Genomic DNA, 22492 nt, shown 5'->3' on the forward strand with positions numbered 1-22492 from the left:
ATGGATTCTAACCACACACCACTCAAGCACCTTCACCACAGTCAGGGATGGATTCCAACCACACACCGCTCAAGCCCCTTCACCGTCATGGATGGATTCTAACCACACACCGCTCAAGCACCTTCACCGTCATGGATGGATTCTAACCACACACCGCTCAAGCACCTTCACCACCTTCATGGATGGATTCTAACCATACACCACTCTAGCATCTTCACCACCTTCATGCATGCATTCTAACCACACACCACTCTAGCGTCTTCACCACCTTCATGGATGGATTCTAACCATACACCACTCTAGCATCTTCACCACCTTCATGCATGGATTCTAACCACACACTGTTCAAGCATCTTCACCACCTTCATGGATGGATTCTAACCACACACCGCTCAAGCATCTTCACCACCTTCATGCATGGATTCTAACCACACACTGCTCAAGCACCTTCACCACAGCCTGGGATGGATTTTAACCACACACCGCTAAAGCATCTTCACCACAGTCATGCATGGATTCTAACCACACACCACTCAAGCACCTTCACCACAGTCAGGGATGGATTCCAACCACACACCGCTCAAGCCCCTTCACCGTCATGGATGGATTCTAGCCACACACCGCTCAAGCACCTTCACCACCTTCATGGATGGATTCTAACCATACACCACTCTAGCATCTTCACCACCTTCATGCATGCATTCTAACCACACACCGCTCAAGCATCTTCACCACCTTCATGCATGGATTCTAACCACACCGCTCAAGCATCTTCACCACAGTCAAGGATGGATTCTAACCACACACCGTGCAAGCACCTTCACCACAGTCATGGATGGATTCCAACCACACACCGCTCAAGCATCTTCACCACAGTCAGCGATGGATTCTAACCACACACCGCTCAACCACCTTCACTGTCATGAATCGATTCTAATCACACAACGCTCAAGCATCTTCACCACAGTCAAGGATAGATTCTAACCACACACCGCTCAAGCACCTTCATAGTCAGGGATGGATTCTAACCACACACACCACTCAAGCACCTTCACCACAGTCAGGGATGGACTCTAACCATACACCGCTCAAGCACCTTCACCACAGTCATGAATGGATTCTAACCACACACCACTCAAGCACCCTCACCACAGTCAGGGATGGATTCCAACCACACACCGTTCAAGCACCTTCACCACAGTCATGCATGGATTGTAACCACACCGCTCAAGCATCTTCACCACAGTCAAGGATGGATTCTAACCACACACCGTGCAAGCACCTTCACCACAGTCATGGATGGATTCCAACCACACACCGCTCAAGCATCTTCACCACAGTCAGCAATGGATTCTAACCACACACCGCTCAACCACCTTCACTGTCATGAATCGATTCTAATCACACACCGCTCAAGCATCTTCACCACAGTCAGGGATAGATTCTAACCACACATCGCTCAAGCATCTTCACCACAGCTAGGGATGGATTCTAACCACACACCGCTCAAGCACCTTCACCATCGTGAATGGATTCTAACCACACACTGCTCAAGCATCTTCACCACAGTCATGCATGGATTCTAACCACACACCGCTCAAGCACCTTCACCACAGTCAGGGATGGATTCTAACCACACACCGCTCAAGCATCTTCACCACAGTCAGGGATGGATTCTAATCACACACCGCTCAAGCACCTTCACCGTCATGAATGGATTCTAACCACACACCGCTCAAGCACCTTCACCACAGTCAGGGATGGATTCTAACCACACACCGCTCAAGCACCTTCACCACAGGCAGGGATGGATTCTAACCACACACCGCTCAAGCACCTTCACCGTCATGCATGGATTCTAACCACACACTGCTCAAGCACCTTCACCACAGTCAGGGATGGATTCTAACCACACACGGCTCAAGCACCTTCACCACAGGCAGGGATGGATTCTAACCACACACCGCTCAAGCACCTTCACCATCATGCATGGATTCTAACCACACACTGCTCAAGCACCTTCACCACAGTCAGGGATGTATTCTAACCACACACCACTCAAGCACCTTCACCACAGTCAGGGAGGGATTCTAACCACACATCGCTCAAGCACCTTCACCATCATGAATGGATTCCAACCACACACCGCTCAAGCACATTCACCATAGTCAGTGATGGATTCTAATCACACACCGCTCAAGCACCTTCACCGTCATGAATGGATTCTAACCACACACCGCTCAAGCATCTTCACCACAGTCAGGGATGGATTCTAATCACACACCGCTCAAGCACCTTCACCGTCATGAATGGATTCTAACCACACACCGCTCAAGCACCTTCACCACAGTCAGGGATGGATTCTAACCACACACCGCTCAAGCACCTTCACCACAGTCATGAATGGATTCTAACCACACACCACTCAAGCACCCTCACCACAGTCAGGGATGGATTCCAACCACACACCGTTCAAGCACCTTCACCACAGTCATGCATGGATTGTAACCACACCGCTCAAGCATCTTCACCACAGTCAAGGATGGATTCTAACCACACACCGTGCAAGCACCTTCACCACAGTCATGGATGGATTCCAACCACACACCGCTCAAGCATCTTCACCACAGTCAGCAATGGATTCTAACCACACACCGCTCAACCACCTTCACTGTCATGAATCGATTCTAATCACACACCGCTCAAGCATCTTCACCACAGTCAGGGATAGATTCTAACCACACATCGCTCAAGCATCTTCACCACAGCTAGGGATGGATTCTAACCACACACCGCTCAAGCACCTTCACCATCGTGAATGGATTCTAACCACACACTGCTCAAGCATCTTCACCACAGTCATGCATGGATTCTAACCACACACCGCTCAAGCACCTTCACCACAGTCAGGGATGGATTCTAACCACACACCGCTCAAGCATCTTCACCACAGTCAGGGATGGATTCTAATCACACACCGCTCAAGCACCTTCACCGTCATGAATGGATTCTAACCACACACCGCTCAAGCACCTTCACCACAGTCAGGGATGGATTCTAACCACACACCGCTCAAGCACCTTCACCACAGGCAGGGATGGATTCTAACCACACACCGCTCAAGCACCTTCACCGTCATGCATGGATTCTAACCACACACTGCTCAAGCACCTTCACCACAGTCAGGGATGGATTCTAACCACACACGGCTCAAGCACCTTCACCACAGGCAGGGATGGATTCTAACCACACACCGCTCAAGCACCTTCACCATCATGCATGGATTCTAACCACACACTGCTCAAGCACCTTCACCACAGTCAGGGATGTATTCTAACCACACACCACTCAAGCACCTTCACCACAGTCAGGGAGGGATTCTAACCACACATCGCTCAAGCACCTTCACCATCATGAATGGATTCCAACCACACACCGCTCAAGCACATTCACCATAGTCAGTGATGGATTCTAATCACACACCGCTCAAGCACCTTCACCGTCATGAATGGATTCTAACCACACACCGCTCAAGCACCTTCACCGTCATGAATGGATTCTAACCACACACCGCTCAAGCACCTTCACCACAGTCAGGGATGTATTCTAACCACACACTACTCAAGCACCTTCACCACAGTCAGGGAGGGATTCTAACCACACATCGCTCAAGCACCTTCACCATCATGAATGGATTCCAACCACACACCGCTCAAGCACATTCACCACAGCTAGGGATGGATTCTAACCACACACCGCTCAAGCACCTTCACCATCATGAATGGATTCTAACCACACACAGCTCAAGCATCTTCACCACAGTCATGCATGGATTTTAACCACACACCGCTCAAGCACCTTCACCACAGTCAGGGATGTATTCTAACCACACACTACTCAAGCACCTTCACCACAGTCAGGGAGGGATTCTAACCACACATCGCTCAAGCAACTTCACCATCATGAATGGATTTCAACCACACACCGCTCAAGCACCTTCACCACAGTCAGGGATGGATTCTAACCACACACCACTCTAGCACCTTCACCACAGTCAGGGAGGGATTCTAACCACACATCGCTCAAGCACCTTCACCATCATGAATGGTTTCCAACCACACATCGCTCAAGCACCTTCACCACAGTCATGGATGGATTCTAACCACACACCGCGCAAGCACCTTCACCGTCATGAATGGATTCTAACCACACACCGCTCAAGGACCTTCAGCACAGTCATGGATGGATTCTAACCACACCGCTCAAGCATCTTCACCACAGTCGGGAATGGATTCTAACCACACACCGCTCAAGCACCTTCACCACAGTCAAGGAAGGATTATCATCACACACCACGCAAGCATCTTCACCACAGTCAGGGATGGATTCTAACCACACCGCTCAAGCATCTTCACCACAGTCATGGATGGATTCTAATCATACACCGCGCAAGCACCTTCACCCTCATGAATGGATTCTAACCACACACCGCTCAAGCTTCTTCTCCACAGTCAGGGATGGATTCTAACCACACACCACTCAAGCATCTTCACCACAGTCATGAATGGATTCTAACCACACACCGCTCAAGGAGCTTCACCACAGTCAGGGATGGATTCTAACCACACACTACTCAAGCACCTTCACCACAGTCAGGGAGGGATTCTAACCACACATCGCTCAAGCACCTTCACCATTATGAATGGATTCCAACCACACACCGCTCAAGCACCTTCTCCACAGTCAGGGATGGATTCTAACCACACACCACTCAAGCACCTTCACCACAGTCAGGGAGGGATTCTCACCACACATCGCTCAAGCATCTTCACCATCATGAATGGTTTCCAACCACACATCGCTCAAGCACCTTCACCACAGTCAGGAATGGATTCTAACCACACACTGCTCAAGCACCTTCACCACAGTCATGGATGGATTCTAACCACACACCGCTCAAGCACCTTCACCGTCATGAATGGATTCTAACCATACACCTCTCAAGCACCTTCACCACAGTCAAGGATGGATTCTAACTACACACCACTCAAGTACCTTCACAGTCATGAATGGATTCTAACCACACACTGCTCAAGCATCTTCACCACAGTCAGGAATGGATTCTAACCACACACCGCTCAAGCACCTTCACCACAGTCAAGGAAGGATTATAATCACACACCATGCAAGCATCTTCACCACAGTCAGGGATGGATTCTAACCACACACCGCGCAAGCACCTTCACCGTCATGAATGGATTCTAACCACACACCGCTCAAGCTTCTTCGCCACAGTCAGGGATGGATTCTAACCACACCGCTCAAGCATCTTCACCACAGTCAAGGATGGATTCTAATCACACACCACGCAAGCACCTTCACCGTCATGAATGGATTCTAACCACACACCGCTCAAGGAGCTTCACCACAGTCAGGGATGGATTCTAACCACACACTACTCAAGCACCTTCACCACAGTCAGGGGGGGATTCTAACCACACAACGCTCAAGCACCTTCACCATCATGAATGGATTCCAACCACACACCGCTCAAGCACCTTCACCACAGTCAGGGATGGATTCTAACCACACACCGCTCAAGCACCTTCACCACAGTCAGGGATGGATTCTAACCACACACCACTCAAGCACCTTCATCACAGTCAGGGAGGGATTCTAACCACACATCGCTCAAGCACCTTCACCATCATGAATGGTTTCAAACCACACATCACTCAAGCACCTTCACCACAGTCAGGGATGGATTCTAACCACACACTGCTCAAGCACCTTCACCACAGTCATGGATGGATTCTAACCACACACCGCTCAAGCACCTTCACCGTCATGAATGGATTCTAACCATACACCGCTCAAGCACCTTCACCACAGTCAAGGATGGATTCTAACTACACACCACTCAAGTACCTTCACACTCACTAGTTCACAGTCATGAATGGATTCTAACCACACACCACTCAAGGACCTTCAGCACAGTCATGGATGGATTCTAACCACACCGCTCAAGCATCTTCACCACAGTCAGGGATGGATTCTAACCACACACCACTCAAGGACCTTCAGCACAGTCATGGATGGATTCTAACCACACCGCTCAAGCATCTTCACCACAGTCACGAATGGATTCGAACCGCACACCGCTCAAGCATCTTCACCACAGTCATGAATGGATTCTAACCACACACCGCTCAAGCTTCTTCGCCACAGTCAGGGATGGATTCTAACCACACACCACTCAAGCATCTTCACCACAGTCATGAATGGATTCTAACCACACACCGCTCAAGGAGCTTCACCACAGTCAGGGATGGATTATAACCACACACAGCTCAAGCATCTTCACCACAGTCATGCATGGATTCTAACCACACACTGCTAAAGCATCTTCACCACAGTCATGCATGGATTCTAACCACACACGGCTCAAGCATCTTCACCACAGTCAGGGATGGATTCTAACCACACACCACTCAAGCACCTTCAGCACAGTCATGGATGGATTCTAACCACACACCGCTCAAGCACCTTCACCGTCATGAATGGATTCGAACCGCACACCGCTCAAGCAGCTTCACCACAGTCAAGGATGGATTCTAACCACACACCGCTCAAGCACCTTCACCACAGTCAGGGATGGATTCTAACCACACACTGCTCAAGCATCTTCACCACAGTCAGGGATGGATTCTAACCACACACTGCTCAAGTTCCTTCAGCACAGCCATGGATGGATTCTAACCACACACCCTCAAGCACCTTCACCACAGTCAGGGATGGATTCTAACCACACACCGCTCAAGCATCTTCACCACAGTCAGGGATGGATTCTAACCACACACCGCTCAAGCACCTTCAGCACAGCCATGGATGGATTCTAACCACACACCGCTCAAGCATTTTCACCACAGTCTGGGATGGATTCTAACCACACACCGCTCAAGCATCTTCACCACAGCCATGGATGGATTCTAACCACACACCGCTCAAGCATCTTCACCACAGCCATGGATGGATTCTAACCACACACGCTCAAGCATCTTCACCACAGTCTGGGATGGAAATCCTAGCTCAGAGTCGAATGTTTTGTTTCACTTTATTGAAGATCATCGAGACCTTTGCTCGGCGTGTTACGTCATATATAGTTGAATCAAGGTGTTTCATTCGGCCGTGGGTCGACAGCATCATGGTCTACCATTTACATGTAATCGTTTGCAAACAGGGAGCAGAAAATGGTTGTTGTTGTTGTTTATCTTCGACACCGTAAGTGCGGCCAGGAGATCTTGATGACCACTCAGGTCAACGGGGAGGGTCTCGAACGATCAACACTCGAGCTGCACCGTCTCCTGGTGACGTGATGTGAGGTGCAGACGTTGAGCAGCATCTTCGGGGTGATGAGCACATGATGGAAGATCTTTAAAAAAGGTCTGCTTGAAGACTGTTCGGGAGACTCCTAATCATACTACAAACAACACAAAAAGGACATATACGAAGTGATGAAAGCCGATCCACCACCTGTGAGCTGAGCCACCATCTGTGAGCCAAGTCGCCATCTGTGAGCTGAGCCACCATCTGTGAGCCAAGCAACCACCTTTGAGCTGAGCCACCATCTGTGAGCCAAGTCAACACCTGTGAGCCAAGCCACCACATGTGAGCTGAGCCACCATCTGTGAGCCGTCACCACCTGTGAGCTGAGCCACCATCTGTGAGCCGAGCCACCATCTGTGAGCCGAGCCACCGTCTGTGAGCCGAGTCACTGTCTGTAAGCCGAGACATCCTCTGTGAGCCGAGGAATCTTCTGTGAGCCGAGCCACCATCTGCGAGCCGAGCCACCATCTGTGAGCCGAGCCATCCTCTGTGAGCCGAGCCACCATCTGTGAGCCGAGCCACCATCTGTGAGCCGAGCCATCCGCTGTGAGCCGAGCCAGCCTTTGTGAGCCGTGTGTATGTATGTTTGTTTGTGTGTGTGTGTGTGTGTGTGTGTGTGTGTGTGTGTGTGTGTGTGTGTGTGTGTGTGTGTGTGTGTGTGTGTGTTTGCGTTCTACATGTGTGTTTTTATGTACTGGGTGTGTATGTACTGTGTGTGTTTATGTGTGTGTGTGTGTTTATGTACTGTGTGTGTTTGTGTGGGAGTCTCCACTTCTCTCCCTCTTGATAGCTCTAGACTGCCATGTATGCCCGATTGAGGTTGTGTGTGTGTGTGTGTGTGTGTGTGTGTGTGTGTGTGTGTGTGTGTGTGTGTGTGTGTGTGTGTGTGTGTGTGTGTGTGTGTGTGTATGCATGTGTTTGTGTGTCCCCTCTCTCCCTCTCTGTAGCTCTAGACCGCCATGCATGCCCGATTGAGGTTGTGTGTGTGTGTGTATGTGTGTGTGTGTGTGTGTGCGTGTGTTTATGTGTCCCCTCTCTCCCTCTCTGTAGCTCTAGCCCGCCATGCATGCCCGATTGAGGGTGTGTGTGTGTGTGTGTGTGTGTGTGTGTGTGTGTGTGTGTGTATGCATGTGTTTGTGTGTCCCCTCTCTCCCTCTCTGTAGCTCTAGACCGCCATGCATGCCCGATTGAGGTTGTGTGTGTGTGTGTGTGTGCGTGTGTTTGTGTGTCCCCTCTCTTCCTCTCTGTAGCGCTAGACCGCCATGCATGCCTGATTGAGGGTGTGTGTGTGTGTGTGTGTGTGCATGTGTTTGTGTGTCCCCTCTCTCCCTCTCTGTAGCTCTAGACCGCCATGCATGCCCGATTGAGGGTGTGTGTGTGTGTGTGTGTGTGTGCATGTGTTTGTGTGTCCCCTCTCTCCCTCTCTGTAGCTCTAGACCGCCATGCATGCCCGATTGAGGGTGTGTGTGTGTGTGTGTGTGTGTGTGTGTGTGTGTGTGTGCATGTGTTTGTGTGTCCCCTCTCTCCCTCTCTGTAGCTCTAGACCGCCATGCATGCCCGATTGAGGGTGTGTGTGTGTGTGTGTGTGTGTGTTTATGTGTCCCCTCTCTCCCTCTCTGTAGCTCTAGACCGCCATGCATGCCCGATTGAGGGTGTGTGTGTGTGTGTGTGTGTGTGTGTGTGTGTGTGTGTGTGTGTGTGTGTTTGTGTGTCCCCTCTCTCCCTCTCTGTAGCTCTAGACCGCCATGCATGCCCGATTGAGGGTGTGTGTGTGTGTGTGTGTGTGTGTGTGTGTGTGTGTGTGTGTGTGTGTGTGTGTGTGTGTGTGTGTGTGTGTGTATGTGTTTGTGTGTCCCCTCTCTCCCTCTCTGTAGCTCTAGACCGCCATGCATGCCTGATTGAGGTTGGAGCCTTTTGTGTGCCGGGCGAAAGGCTCACTGCTGTATGACAGATTGCAGTAGCCCGCTCCCTCCCCCTCGCCCTCAGTCCCACCACCACAACCACCACCACCACTATCCTCCTCCATCATCATCCACCAACGTTCCCTTCTCTCCTTCTGCTCCGCCTTAAACCAAGGGCCGCTCCGCCTCAGAGGCAGGGAGGTGGCACTGCGTGAGCCCGGATGGGAATGGATAAGGGGTGGATGAGGGATGGCGGTAGGAAGATTAGGGCGAGGCGAAGAGACAAGTGGGATGCGGTGGGTTGGGTTCGGCGTGGGGGATGGGGAGCCGGAGGGATTGAGAGAGACGAGCGGGGCGATGAGGTTGAAATACAAGGCAAGCGGAAAAGGGGGGTTTCTGCCTCGAAGGCGAAGCTGCCATTGCGTGTAGTTCAGGCTCACGGAGTTAGAGGCAGAGATTCGTGTTGTGGGATCAATGTCGGGGTGTGGGTTGGAATCCGGGCTGTAAGAGTTGATGGCGGGAGAACGAGGTAACACAACAGGGAGAGAGAGAGTGGGGAGGGAAGGCTGGAATGAAAAGAAGCAGAGAGGAAGGAAGGGATGGGAGGAGGGAATGGGGGAAGGGAGGGAATGAGAAGGATGCGGAAGGAAAGCTTTTGAAAAGCTTGAAGAACTACAGGGTGGACTAAGGTTGTAAATCCGACATGGCGTTCGGTTGTGGTCTTTGAGATGACAGGACAAATTTACAGCTTGGAATGTAACGTAGAGGAGAGAAAAGTTAACCTGAGCATATTGGAAGAACATGTGTAAAAAATATTATGATAATCAAATGACCCACTAACAACCCACTAAAAAAACCTGAAACATACTAACTATCCCACTAAAAACTAAAACCCACTAACAACTAAAACCCACGAACAACTAAAACCCACTAACAACTAAAACCCACTAAAAAATAAAACCCACTAAAAAAATAAAACCCACTAACCCACTAAAAATTAAAACCTACTAAAAAATAAATAAAACCTAATCATCCACTAAAAACCCACTAAAACTAAAACCCACTAACAACACACAAAAAACCCATTAAAAACCGAAACCCACTAACCTACTAAAAATTAAAACCTACTAACAAAAAACAAAACCTAATCACCCACTAAAAACCCACTAAAACTAAAACCCACCAAAAACTAAAACCCAGTAAAAAAAAAACTAAGCCCACTAACCCACTAAAAACTAAAACCCACTAAAAACTAAAACTCACTAACCCATTAAAAAACCCAAAACTCACTAACCCACGAAAAACTAAAACCCATTAAAAACTACAACTCACGAACCCACAAAAAACTAAAACCCACGAACCCATTAAAAAAACCCAAACCTCACTAACCCACTAAAAACTAAAACCCATTAAAAACTACAACTCACTAACCCATTAAAAACTAAAACGCACTAAAAACTAAAACCCACGAACCCATTAAAAACCCAAAACTCAATAAGCCTCTAAAAACTAAAACCCATTAAAAACTACAACTCACTAACCCATTAAAAACTAAAACCCACTAAAAACTAAAACCCACGAACCCATTAAAAAACCCAAAACTCACTAACCCACTAAAAACTAAAACCCATTAAAAACTACAACTCACTAACCCACGAAAAAATGAAACCCATAAAAAACTACAACTCACTAACCCATTAAAAACTAAAACCCACTAAAAACGAAAACCCACGAACCCATTAAAAAACCCAAACCTCACTAACCCACTAAAAACTAAAACCCATTAAAAACTACAACTCACTAACCCATTAAAAACTAAAACCCACTAAAAACTAAAACCCACAAACCCATTAAAAAACCGAAAACTCACTAACCCACAAAAAACTAAAACCCATTAAAAACTACAACTCACTAACCCATTAAAAACTAAAACCCATGAACCCATTAAAAAACCCAAACTCACTAACCCACTAAAAACTAAAACCCATTAAAAACTACAACTCACTAGCCCATTAAAAACTAAAACCCACTAAAAACTAAAACCCACAAACCCATTAAAAAACCCAAAACTCACTAACCCACTAAAACCCATTAAAAACTACAACTCACTAACCCATTAAAAACTAAAACCCACTAAAAACTAAAACCCACAACCCCATTAAAAAACCCAAAACTCACTAACCCACTAAAAACTAAAACCCATTAAAAAACTACAACTCACTAACCCATTAAAAACTACAACCCACTAAAAACTAAAACCCACGAACCCATTAAAAAACCCAAAACTCACTAACCCACTAAAAACTAAAACCCAGTAAAAAAAATAACCTTTATCAATCAATCGCAGGGATTGGGGATATGGGGGTTATCATTTAGAGGGCTAACTCGGGAGGGCTTTTGACCCTAAATAGGACACACAAGGTAGACAATACAATGGTACAGTAAGGTAGGTACATCATTCTACCCATTTAGGACCACTGGACCAGTACCCAGAGTACCCAGGTTACCCAGATGGTCCAAATCACCACCATCAGCTGAGGAACCCGAATATGTTTGTGACGTCATGTGAGACTCCAACCTTGAACGATCTACGATCCAGGTGTGTCTGTCTCTATTGGTCTTATGGAGTGGTGCTTGTTATCTCGGGTGCTTGTTACCTTTGCAAGCTGTTCTCACCACTCATCTCCAGGGGTAACGCAAGCAACGTCATTTAACGTTTATGCGTGCAACAAAAAAGGTGACCAAGTCACGAGCTGCTGCTGCTACCTGAGAAACACCTCCTGATTTAAGGTCTGTCTGTGATTATTTTGACACCTGCAAGTCATACCTGCACAACTGCAAGGTGTTTCTTTGTTTGTTTGCAAGGTGTCCCGCTAATGCAATGCTTATTTTGCCGACGGGCTGAGTCAACCCACCTGGTGTTAATTCAACGGGCTGACGGGGCTCAAACTCAAGACCCTGAGACCTCAAGGCAGCCACCTTAACCGTTAAACGAACACCTGGCGCAGGTGGTGGTGACGGTTCAACTTCTTATTCATAAACCTTCGTGTGACGTAGAAGTGTGTGGATAGCCTCTTGGACTGAAGACAACGTGGCAGACAAAGTAAAAAGATTGTGTCCTTCCTTGTAGGACCATTGTCCCGACATGGAATTTGTCTGCGATGTTAGCACACCGACGCAGGTAATGCCAGTAATCCCGGCCAAGTATTTCCACGGAATGCTTAATTACGATGTCCTAGTTGTTACAACATGCTACCTGGGAAGAGGCAAACAAACGACCAACTTGTTTTCTCGATAACGTTCCAGGTACGCATCCCACACAACCGTGTCATGTCGACGTGCGCACACGTACACCGGTGATGTCGAAGTCTAAAGTTGTCTAGCACAGGTCCCACGTTAAAGGTCCCACGGTGTCCTTCATGAACATTCGGCGAGCTATCTCCGGCATCAGGAACAAATTCCAAATTCCTGCCCTGAGTTCTGCTGGGAAGGCAATGGCAAACCACCTAGTGTAAGCCTTGCCAAGAAACTGCTTCGGCAGCACCGAAGAGGATGAAAAACACTATATATATACTGTGTATAGACCTATATATATATATATATATATACACACACACACAGACGCACGCAGTCGCGATGGGAGGGGAAGGCGTGAAAGACATGCCGGCGGGGCGTGCGTGTCGCGCGCGGAATCGATGGAGCGCGCGGAGCGCATTTTCACGCGGCTCGACCCGCACGCGCCGCGGCGCGAGACGTGCGCGCCCAGAGACGCAACGCGAAAGTCAAGGCGTCCATGAGCCGAGGACCCCCCGGGGGCCGAGGGGCCGTGCCGGCGCCGGGGGGCGCTGGCGTGCCGCGCGTTCACCGGGGCGGCCTCCGTGCCCGAGGGGGGGAAATGATCCGCAGCGAGGGAGGGAGGCTTCGGGAAACCCCGCCCTCGAGCACTCGCTTTCGTGCGACGTCTCCATTCGTTATGCTCGGCTGCGGTTGACGGATCTCGGAATTAGATGAACTCTTCTTCTTCTTCGCTCGTGCGGTCACCTCGTGCGAGCTGCCCCCCTGTGTTGTTTGTCGCACGCATCGCTGCCGCACCCGTACGTCGCAGCCTGATCGATTGACATGGCGACATTTCGTGTCCCAGTAGGACGGACAGGCGGTGGTGCGACCCCACACTCTTATTAAATAATATTTACATTAATCATCTTCTTACATCGGAAAAACCGCCAAAGCCGACGCTCTGAATCATGACGTCATGACGAGCGCCGTATCATTGCGAGATGGGTACGAGTGGAGCCGGTCACGTGTGCATGAGGGCGAGTCTCAGATTCCACAGCAACGCGAGTGGCGCTGGTCACGTGTGTGTGAGTGCGAGTCAGGTTCCACAGCGGGACGAGTGGAGCCGGTCACGTGTGCATGAGGGCGAGTCTCAGATTCCACAGCAACGCGAGTGGAGCTGGTCACGTGTGTGTGAGTGCGAGTCTCAGGTTCCACAGCGAGACGAGTGGAGCTGGTCACGTGTGGAGCCGGTCACGTGTGTGTGAGTGCTAGTCTCAGGTTCCACAGCAAGGCGAGTGCAGTCGGTCACGTGTGTGAGTGCGAGTCTCAGGTTCCACAGCAAGGCGAGTGCAGTCGGTCACGTGTGTGTGACTGCGAGTCTCAGGTTCCACAGCAAGGCGAGTGGAGCTGGTCACGTGTGTGTGTGAGTGTGAGTCTCAGGTTCCACAGCTAGGCGAGTGGAGCTGGTCACGTGTGTGTGTGAGTGCGAGTCTCAGGTTCCACAGCAAGGCGAGTTCAGCTGGTCACGTGTGTGTGAGTGCGAGTCTCAGGTTCCACAGCAAGGTGAGTGCAGTCGGTCACGTGTGTGTGAGTGCGAGTCTCAGGTTCCACAGCAAGGCGAGTTCAGCTGGTCACGTGTGTGTGAGTGCGAGTCTCAGGTTCCACAGCAAGGCGAGTTCAGCTGGTCACGTGTGTGTGAGTGCGAGTCTCAGGTTCCACAGCAAGGCGAGTTCAGCTGGTCACGTGTGTGTGAGTGCGAGTCTCAGGTTCCACAGCAAGGCGAGTGGAGCCGGTCACGTGTGTGTGAGTGCGAGTCTCAGGTTCCACAGCAAGGCGAGTTCAGCTGGTCACGTGTGTGTGAGTGCGAGATTCAGGTTCCACAGCAAGGTGAGTGGAGCCGGTCACGTGTGTGTGAAGGCGAGTGGAGCCGGTCACGTGTGTGTGAGTGTGTCTCAGGTTCCACAGCAAGGTGAGTGAACCTGGTCACGTGTGTGTGAGTGCGAGTCTCAGGTTCCACCGTGGGACAAGTGGAGCTGGTCACGAGTGCATGAGGGCGAGTCTCAGGTTCCACAGCAAGGCGAGTGCAGTCGTTCACGTGTGTGTGAGTGCGAATCTCAGGTTCCACAGCAAGGCGAGTTCAGCTGGTCACGTGTGTGTGCGTGCGAGTCTCAGGTTCCACAGCAAGGTGAGTGGAGCCGGTCACGTGTGTGTGAGTGCGAGTCTCAGGTTCCACAGCAAGGCGAGTGGAGCCGGTCACGTGTGTGTGAGTGCGAGTCTCAGGTTCCACAGCAAGGCGAGTTCAGCTGGTCACGTGTGTGTGAGTGCGAGTCTCAGGTTCCACAGCAAGGTGAGTGGAGCCGGTCACGTGTGTGTGTGTGCGAGTCTCAGGTTCCACAGCAAGACGAGTGGAGCCGGTCACGTGTGTGTGAGTGTGTCTCAGGTTCCACAGCAAGGTGAGTGAACCTGGTCACGTGTGTGTGAGTGCGAGTCTCAGGTTCCACAGTGGGACAAGTGGAGCTGGTCACGAGTGCATGAGGGCGAGTCTCAGGTTCCACAGCAAGGCGAGTGCAGTCGTTCACGTGTGCATGAGTGCGAGTCTCAGGTTCCACAGCAAGGCGAGTGGAGCCGGTCACGTGTGCATGAGTGCGAGTCTCAGGTTCCACAGCAAGGCGAGTGGAGCCGGTCACGTGTGCATGAGTGCGAGTCTCAGGTTCCACAGCAAGGCGAGTGGAGCCGGTCACGTGTGCATGAGTGCGAGTCTCAGGTTCCACAGCAAGGCGTGTTCAGCTGGTCTCGTGTGTGTGTGTGTGAGTGCGAATCTCAGGTTCCACAGCAAGGCGAGTGGAGCCGGTCACGTGTGCATGAGTGCGAGTCTCAGGTTCCACAGCAAGGCGTGTTCAGCTGGTCTCGTGTGTGTGTGTGAGTGCGAATCTCAGGTTCCACAGCAAGGCGAGTGCAGTCGGTCACGTGTGCATGAGTGCGAATCTCAGGTTCCACAGCAAGGCGAGTGCAGTCGGTCACGTGTGTGTGAGTGCGAGTCTCAGGTTCCACAGCAAGGCGAGTGGAGCCGGTCACGTGTGTGTGTGTTTGATGACATCGGCGCTTCATCATGAGGTAACAATCGCGCGGGATGGCCGCCGAGCCGGGCTCCCCAGATGATGCTAAATAGCAACTGCCGCAGCCAATTTGGCGGAGAGGAGCTGATGAGGTGAACGGTTCCGGTTTACCATGCACGAGGCACGTCGGTTCGGGATAAGGAAAAGGCCATTAATTGTAATGGAGGCGTATGAGGTAGGTGAGGGGTGGAGGCTCACCGGGTCTTCGCCACGTGGTACATTTGTCTACCCAGAGCGAGCCACAGGCCACAGCTGCCCCGGATCAGCACGGGATAGAATTCACACCCACGGGTAGTGATTTAGACCCACAGGTAGGGATTCAGACCCACGGGTAGGGATTCAGACGCATGGGTAGGGATTCAGACTCACAATTAGGGATTCAGACCCACGGGTTGGGATTCAGACCCACGGATTGGGATTCAGACCCACAGGTAGAGATTCAGACCCACGGGTAGGGATTCAGACCCACGGGTAGGAATTCAGACCCACGGGTAAGGATTCAGACCCACGGGTAGGGATTCAGACCCACGGGTAGGAATTCAAACCCATGATTTGGGATTCAGACCCACGGGTAGGGATTCAGACTCACGATTTGGGATTCAGACTCACGATTTGGGATTCAAACCCACGGGTAGGGATTCAGACCCACGGGTTGGGATTCAGACCCACGGGTTGGGATTCAGACCCACAGGTAGGGATTCAGACTCACGATTTGGGATTCAAACCCACGGGTAGGCATTCAGACCCACGGGTAGGGATTCAGACCCACGGGTAGGGATTCAAACCCACGGGTAGGGATTCAGACCCACGGGTAAGGATTCAGGCCCACGGGTAGGGATTCAAACCCACGGGTTGGGATTCAGACCCACGGGTAGGGATTCAAACCCACGGGTAGGGATTCAAACCCACGATTTGTGATTCAGACCCACGGGTTGAGATTCAGACCCACGGGTTGGGATTCAAACCCACGGGTTGGGATTCAGACCCACGGGTAGGGATTCAAACCCACGGGTAGGGATTCAGACCCACGGGTTGGGATTCAGACCCACGGGTAGGGATTCAAACCCACGGGTAGGGATTCAGACACACGGGTAGGGATTCAGACCCACAGGTTGGGATTCAGACCCACGGGTAGGGATTCAGACCCACAATTTGGGATGCAAACCCACGGGTTGGGATTCAGACCCACGGGTAGGGATTCAGACCCACAATTTGGGATGCAAACCCACGGGTAGCGATGCAAACCCACGATTTGGGATTCAGACCCACGATTTGGGATTCAGACCCACGGGTTGGGATTCAGACCCACGGGTAGGGATTCAAACCCACGATTTGGGATTCAGACCCACGGGTTGGGATTCAGACCCACGGGTAGGGATTCAAACCCACGATTTGGGTTTCAGACCCACGGGTTGGGATTCAGACCCACGGGTTGGGATTCAAACCCACGATTTGGGATTCAGACCCACGGGTTGGGATTCAGACCCACGGGTAGGGATTCAAACCCACGATTTGGGATTCAGACCCACGGGTTGGGATTCAGACCCACGGGTTGGGATTCAGACCCACGGGTTGGGATTCAGACCCACTGGTTGGCATTCAGACCCACGGGTAGGGATTCAGACCCACGGGTAGGGATTCAGACCCACGGTTTGGGATTCAGACCCACGGGTAGGGATTCAGACCCACGGTTTGGGATTCAGACCCACGGGTTGGGATTCAGACCCACGGGTTGGGATTCAGACCCACGGGTTGGGATTCAGACCCACGGGTTGGGATTCAGACCCACGGGTTGGGATTCAGACCCACGGGTTGGGATTCAGACCCACGGGTTGGGATTCAGACCCACGGGTTGGGATTCAGACCCACGGGTAGGGATTCAGACCCACGGGTTGGGATTCAGACCCACGGGTTGGGATTCAGACCCACGGGTTGGGATTCAGACCCACGGGTTGGGATTCAGACCCACGGGTTGGGATTCAGACCCACGGGTTGGGATTCAGACCCACGGGTTGGGATTCAGACCCACGGGTTGGGATTCAGACCCACGGGTAGGGATTCAGACCCACGGGTTGGGATTCAGACCCACGGGTTGGGATTCAGACCCACGGGTTGGGATTCAGACCCACGGGTTGGGATTCAGACCCACGGGTAGGGATTCAGACCCACGGGTAGGGATTCAGACCCACGGGTTGGGATTCAGACCCACGGGTTGGGATTCAGACCCACGGGTTGGGATTCAGACCCACGGGTTGGGATTCAGACCCACGGGTTGGGATTCAGACCCACGGGTTGGGATTCAGACCCACGGGTTGGGATTCAGACCCACGGGTAGGGATTCAGACCCACGGGTAGGGATTCAGACCCACGGGTTGGGATTCAGACCCACGGGTTGGGATTCAGACCCACGGGTAGGGATTCAGACCCACGGGTTGGGATTCAGACCCACGGGTTGGGATTCAGACCCACGGGTTGGGATTCAGACCCACGGGTTGGGATTCAGACCCACGGGTTGGGATTCAGACCCACGGGTTGGGATTCAGACCCACGGGTTGGGATTCAGACCCACGGGTTGGGATTCAAACCCACGGGTTGGGATTCAGACCCACGGGTAGGGATTCAGACCCACGGGTAGGGATTCAGACCCACGGGTTGGGATTCAGACCCACGGGTTGGGATTCAGACCCACGGGTAGGGATTCAGACCCACGGGTTGGGATTCAGACCCACGGGTTGGGATTCAGACCCACGGGTTGGGATTCAGACCCACGGGTTGGGATTCAGACCCACGGGTTGGGATTCAGACCCACGGGTTGGGATTCAGACCCACGGGTTGGGATTCAGACCCACGGGTAGGGATTCAGACCCACGGGTAGGGATTCAGACCCACGGGTAGGGATTCAGACCCATGGGTAGAGATTCAGACCCACGGTTTGGGATTCAGACCCGTGCCAGTTAACGCTTTAGCTCCATCACGAGGAGTCTCCTCCGTGCAGACACCGTTCCGCGGGGGTATTAAAATCCCGCCATTGCGGAATCGGTCGCTTTGTAGATCCGTAATGCCGTAGCAGGGAGGGGTGGGTATGGGGGCGAGGGGGGGGGGGGGGACGCGGAAATCGCGCGAAACGACCGCACGCTTCTTTTCCCCCGCGCGGCGGTTCCGCGACCCCCGCGTGCCCCCCGCGACGCGCGCGCTCGTGTCTTAACAGCTCAGGGCGACCTCGCGCGCCCCACACCCTCCCAGACCCCGCGCGCTGCCGTTCTGGGCAAACACGGCCGGCCCGGACACTTCGCCCCTGTTTAACCGCACTCGACACCGCCTCTCTCGGGACGCGGCTGCGGAAAAGGGGAATCCTCGTTGGTGACTCGTAAATTAGGCGATGATGTGCCGTCTGTGACTGTGACTGAGTGTGACTGTGAATGTGACTGTGAGTGTGTGTGACTGTGACAGTGAGTGTTAGTGTGAGTGTTACTGTAACGTACTGAGTGTGACTGTGATTGTGAGTGTGACTGAGTGTTACTGTGACTGTGAGTGTGACTGTGAGTGTGATTGTGAGTGTGAGTGTTACTGTGAGTGTGACTGTGAGTGTGATTGTGAGTGTGAGTGTTACTGTGAGTGTTACTGTGACTGTGAGTGTGACTGTGAGTGTTACTGTGACTGTGAGTGTTACTGTGAGTGTGACTGTGAGTGTGAGTGTGAGTGTGACTGTGAGTGTTACTGTGACTGTGAGTGTTACTGTGACTGTGAGTGTTACTGTGAGTGTGACTGTTACTGTGAGTGTGACTGTGACTGTCCCAAAACCCGTACACGTTGCGCTCTCGCGAGGACACCGAGGAGGGTTAATTTTGTCTGGACACGTCGGTCGAATCTCCTGGAAGAACGGACGGTTGAAGAATAGTGATGGAGGGAAGAGTACAGAGGGTAGAGTAGGGTTGTCTGCCAAGATTGTCCAAGCAACGGACAATGGCCGTTTGTCCGCGTCTCTTGGCATATCCATGCACGCAGTGAACAATTGCGATTGTCCCACGAGTGACTAATTGTATTAATTTGATACATCGACAAGTATCTGTTGCCCACCTGTCCTCGGAGCAATTAGAGCATCATTTGTGCATTTTCTGTTCTTCCCCCACCTGGTGCAGCCATTGTCATGTACCCTCCCCCCACCATTGTTATGCACTCTCTCCCCGCACCACTCATCCCATTTCCACCCATTTACCTCCTTTTCTCCCTCATCCCATTTCCACCCATTTACCTCCTTTTCTCCCTCATCCCATTTCCACCCATTTACCTCCTTTTCTCCCTCATCCCATTTCCACCCATTTACCTCCCTTTCTCCCTCATCCCATTTCCACCCATTTACCTCCTTTTCTCCCTCATCCCATTTCCACCCATTTACCTCCTTTTCTCCCTCATCCCATTTCCACCCATTTACCTCCTCTTCTCCCTCATCCCATTTCCACCCATTTACCTCCTCTTCTCCCTCATCCCATTTCCCACCCATTTACCTCCTTTTCTCCCTCATCCCATTTCCACCCATTTACCTCCCTTTCTCTCTCATCCCATTTCCATCCATTTACCTCCTTTTCTCCCTCATCCCATTTCCACCCATTTACCTCCCTTTCTCCCTCACCCCATTTCCATCCATTTACCTCCTTTTCTCCCTCATCCCATTTCCACCCATTTACCTCCCTTTCTCCCTCATCCCATTTCCACCCATTTACCTCCCTTTCTCCCTCATCCCATTTCCATCCATTTACCTCCTTTTCTCCCTCATCCCATTTCCACCCATTTACCTCCCTTTCTCCCTCATCCCATTTCCATCCATTTACCTCCTTTTCTCCCTCATCCCATTTCCACCCATTTACCTCCTTTTCTCCCTCATCCCATTTCCACCCATTTACCTCCCTTTCTCCCTCATCCCATTTCCATCCATTTACCTCCTTTTCTCCCTCATCCCATTTCCACCCATTTACCTCCTCTTCTCCCTCATCCCATTTCCACCCATTTACCTCCTTTTCTCCCTCACCCCATTTCCACCCATTTACCTCCTTTTCTCCCTCACCCCATTTCCACCCATTTACCTCCTTTTCTCCCTCACCCCATTTCCACCCATTTACCTCCTTTTCTCCCTCATCCCATTTCCACCCATTTACCTCCTCTTCTCCCTCATCCCATTTCCACCCATTTACCTCCTCTTCTCCCTCCTCCCATTTCCACCCATTTACCTCCTTTTCTCCCTCACCCCATTTCCACCCATTTACCTCCTTTTCTCCCTCGCCCCATTTCCACCCATTTACCTCCTTTTCTCCCTCATCCCATTTCCACCCATTTACCTCCGTTTCTCCCTCATCCCATTTCCACCCATTTACCTCCTTTTCTCCCTCATCCAATTTCCACCCATTTACCTCCTTTTCTCCCTCATCCAATTTCCACCCATTTACCTCCTTTTCTCCCTCACCCCATTTCCACCCATTTACCTCCTTTTCTCCCTCGCCCCATTTCCACCCATTTACCTCCTTTTCTCCCTCATCCCATTTCCACCCATTTACCTCCTTTTCTCCCTCATCCCATTTCCACCCATTTACCTCCTCTTCTCCCTCATCCCATTTCCCACCCATTTACCTCCTTTTCTCCCTCATCCCATTTCCACCCATTTACCTCCTTTTCTCCCACACCCCATTTCCACCCATTTACCTCCTTTTCTCCCTCATCCCATTTCCACCCATTTACCTCCTTTTCTCCCTCATCCCATTTCCACCCATTTACCTCCTTTTCTCCCTCACCCCATTTCCACCCATTTACCTCCTTTTCTCCCACACCCCATTTCCACCCATTTACCTCCTTTTCTCCCTCATCCCATTCCCACCCATTTACCTCCGTTTCTCCCTCATCCCATTTCCACCCATTTACCTCCTTTTCTCCCTCACCCCATTTCCACCCATTTACCTCCTTTTCTCCCTCATCCCATTTCCACCCATTTACCTCCTTTTCTCCCTCGCCCATTTACCTCCTTTTCTCCCTCGCCCCATTTCCACCCATTTCCACCCATTTACCTCCTTTTCTCCCTCATCCCATTTCCACCCATTTACCTCCTTTTCTCCCAGTTTGCTCCCCTCATCTTGCAGACACTTCCCACACGTACGTTTGCTCAGAGGAAGCATCGCCATTAATTATGAACAAGCTCATTAATATTTGATTAAAATGCGAGCTCTCCTCAAGCGACTCCTCCGTGGTGCACGCGGCTTGTTTTCATCCGAGTCCCAGGTCCCATTACAACGACGGAGACGAGACGACGTGACGGTGCGATGATGATGATGATGATGATGATGATGATGATGATGACGCGGCGCGCGCTCCGTGCCCGGGATCCCCGCGAGCCCCGTTGACCTCGCGCGGTATCTCGGCCGTGCCGTCGGAGCCGCACGACAAGCACGAGCTTTGCTTTGAAAACCCCGCTGAGAAGTCGGCGAGAAAAGCCTCAAACCGGCGGCGTTGGCCCCCCCGCACGGCCCCCCAAACACGAGCCCCCGTCCGTCCCGAGGACGCCCGTTACCGCCCGTCGGCTCGGAGCGGAACCGCTCGGGTTTGTAATCGGGTTCATCTTAACCGGGGATGTCCGCGGATGGTCGCACGAGCGATTGCGGCCCCCGGGGCGCGTGAGCTCGAGCTCGTTTGTTCGGCTCAAAAGGCGCTCGAGAGATCACAGCTGGGACGTGCGGGAGCTAAAGGCATCGCACGGACGCCATGGGGGAAGAGACGGACTGAGATCAAGGCGGACGCGTCCCCGAGGAGCTCTTCCTTGATATTTAATCA

This window comes from Myxine glutinosa, chromosome 2 (assembly GCF_964187855.1).
Source record: "Myxine glutinosa chromosome 2, kmMyxGlut1.1, whole genome shotgun sequence".
NCBI classification, from domain to species: domain Eukaryota; kingdom Metazoa; phylum Chordata; class Myxini; order Myxiniformes; family Myxinidae; genus Myxine; species Myxine glutinosa.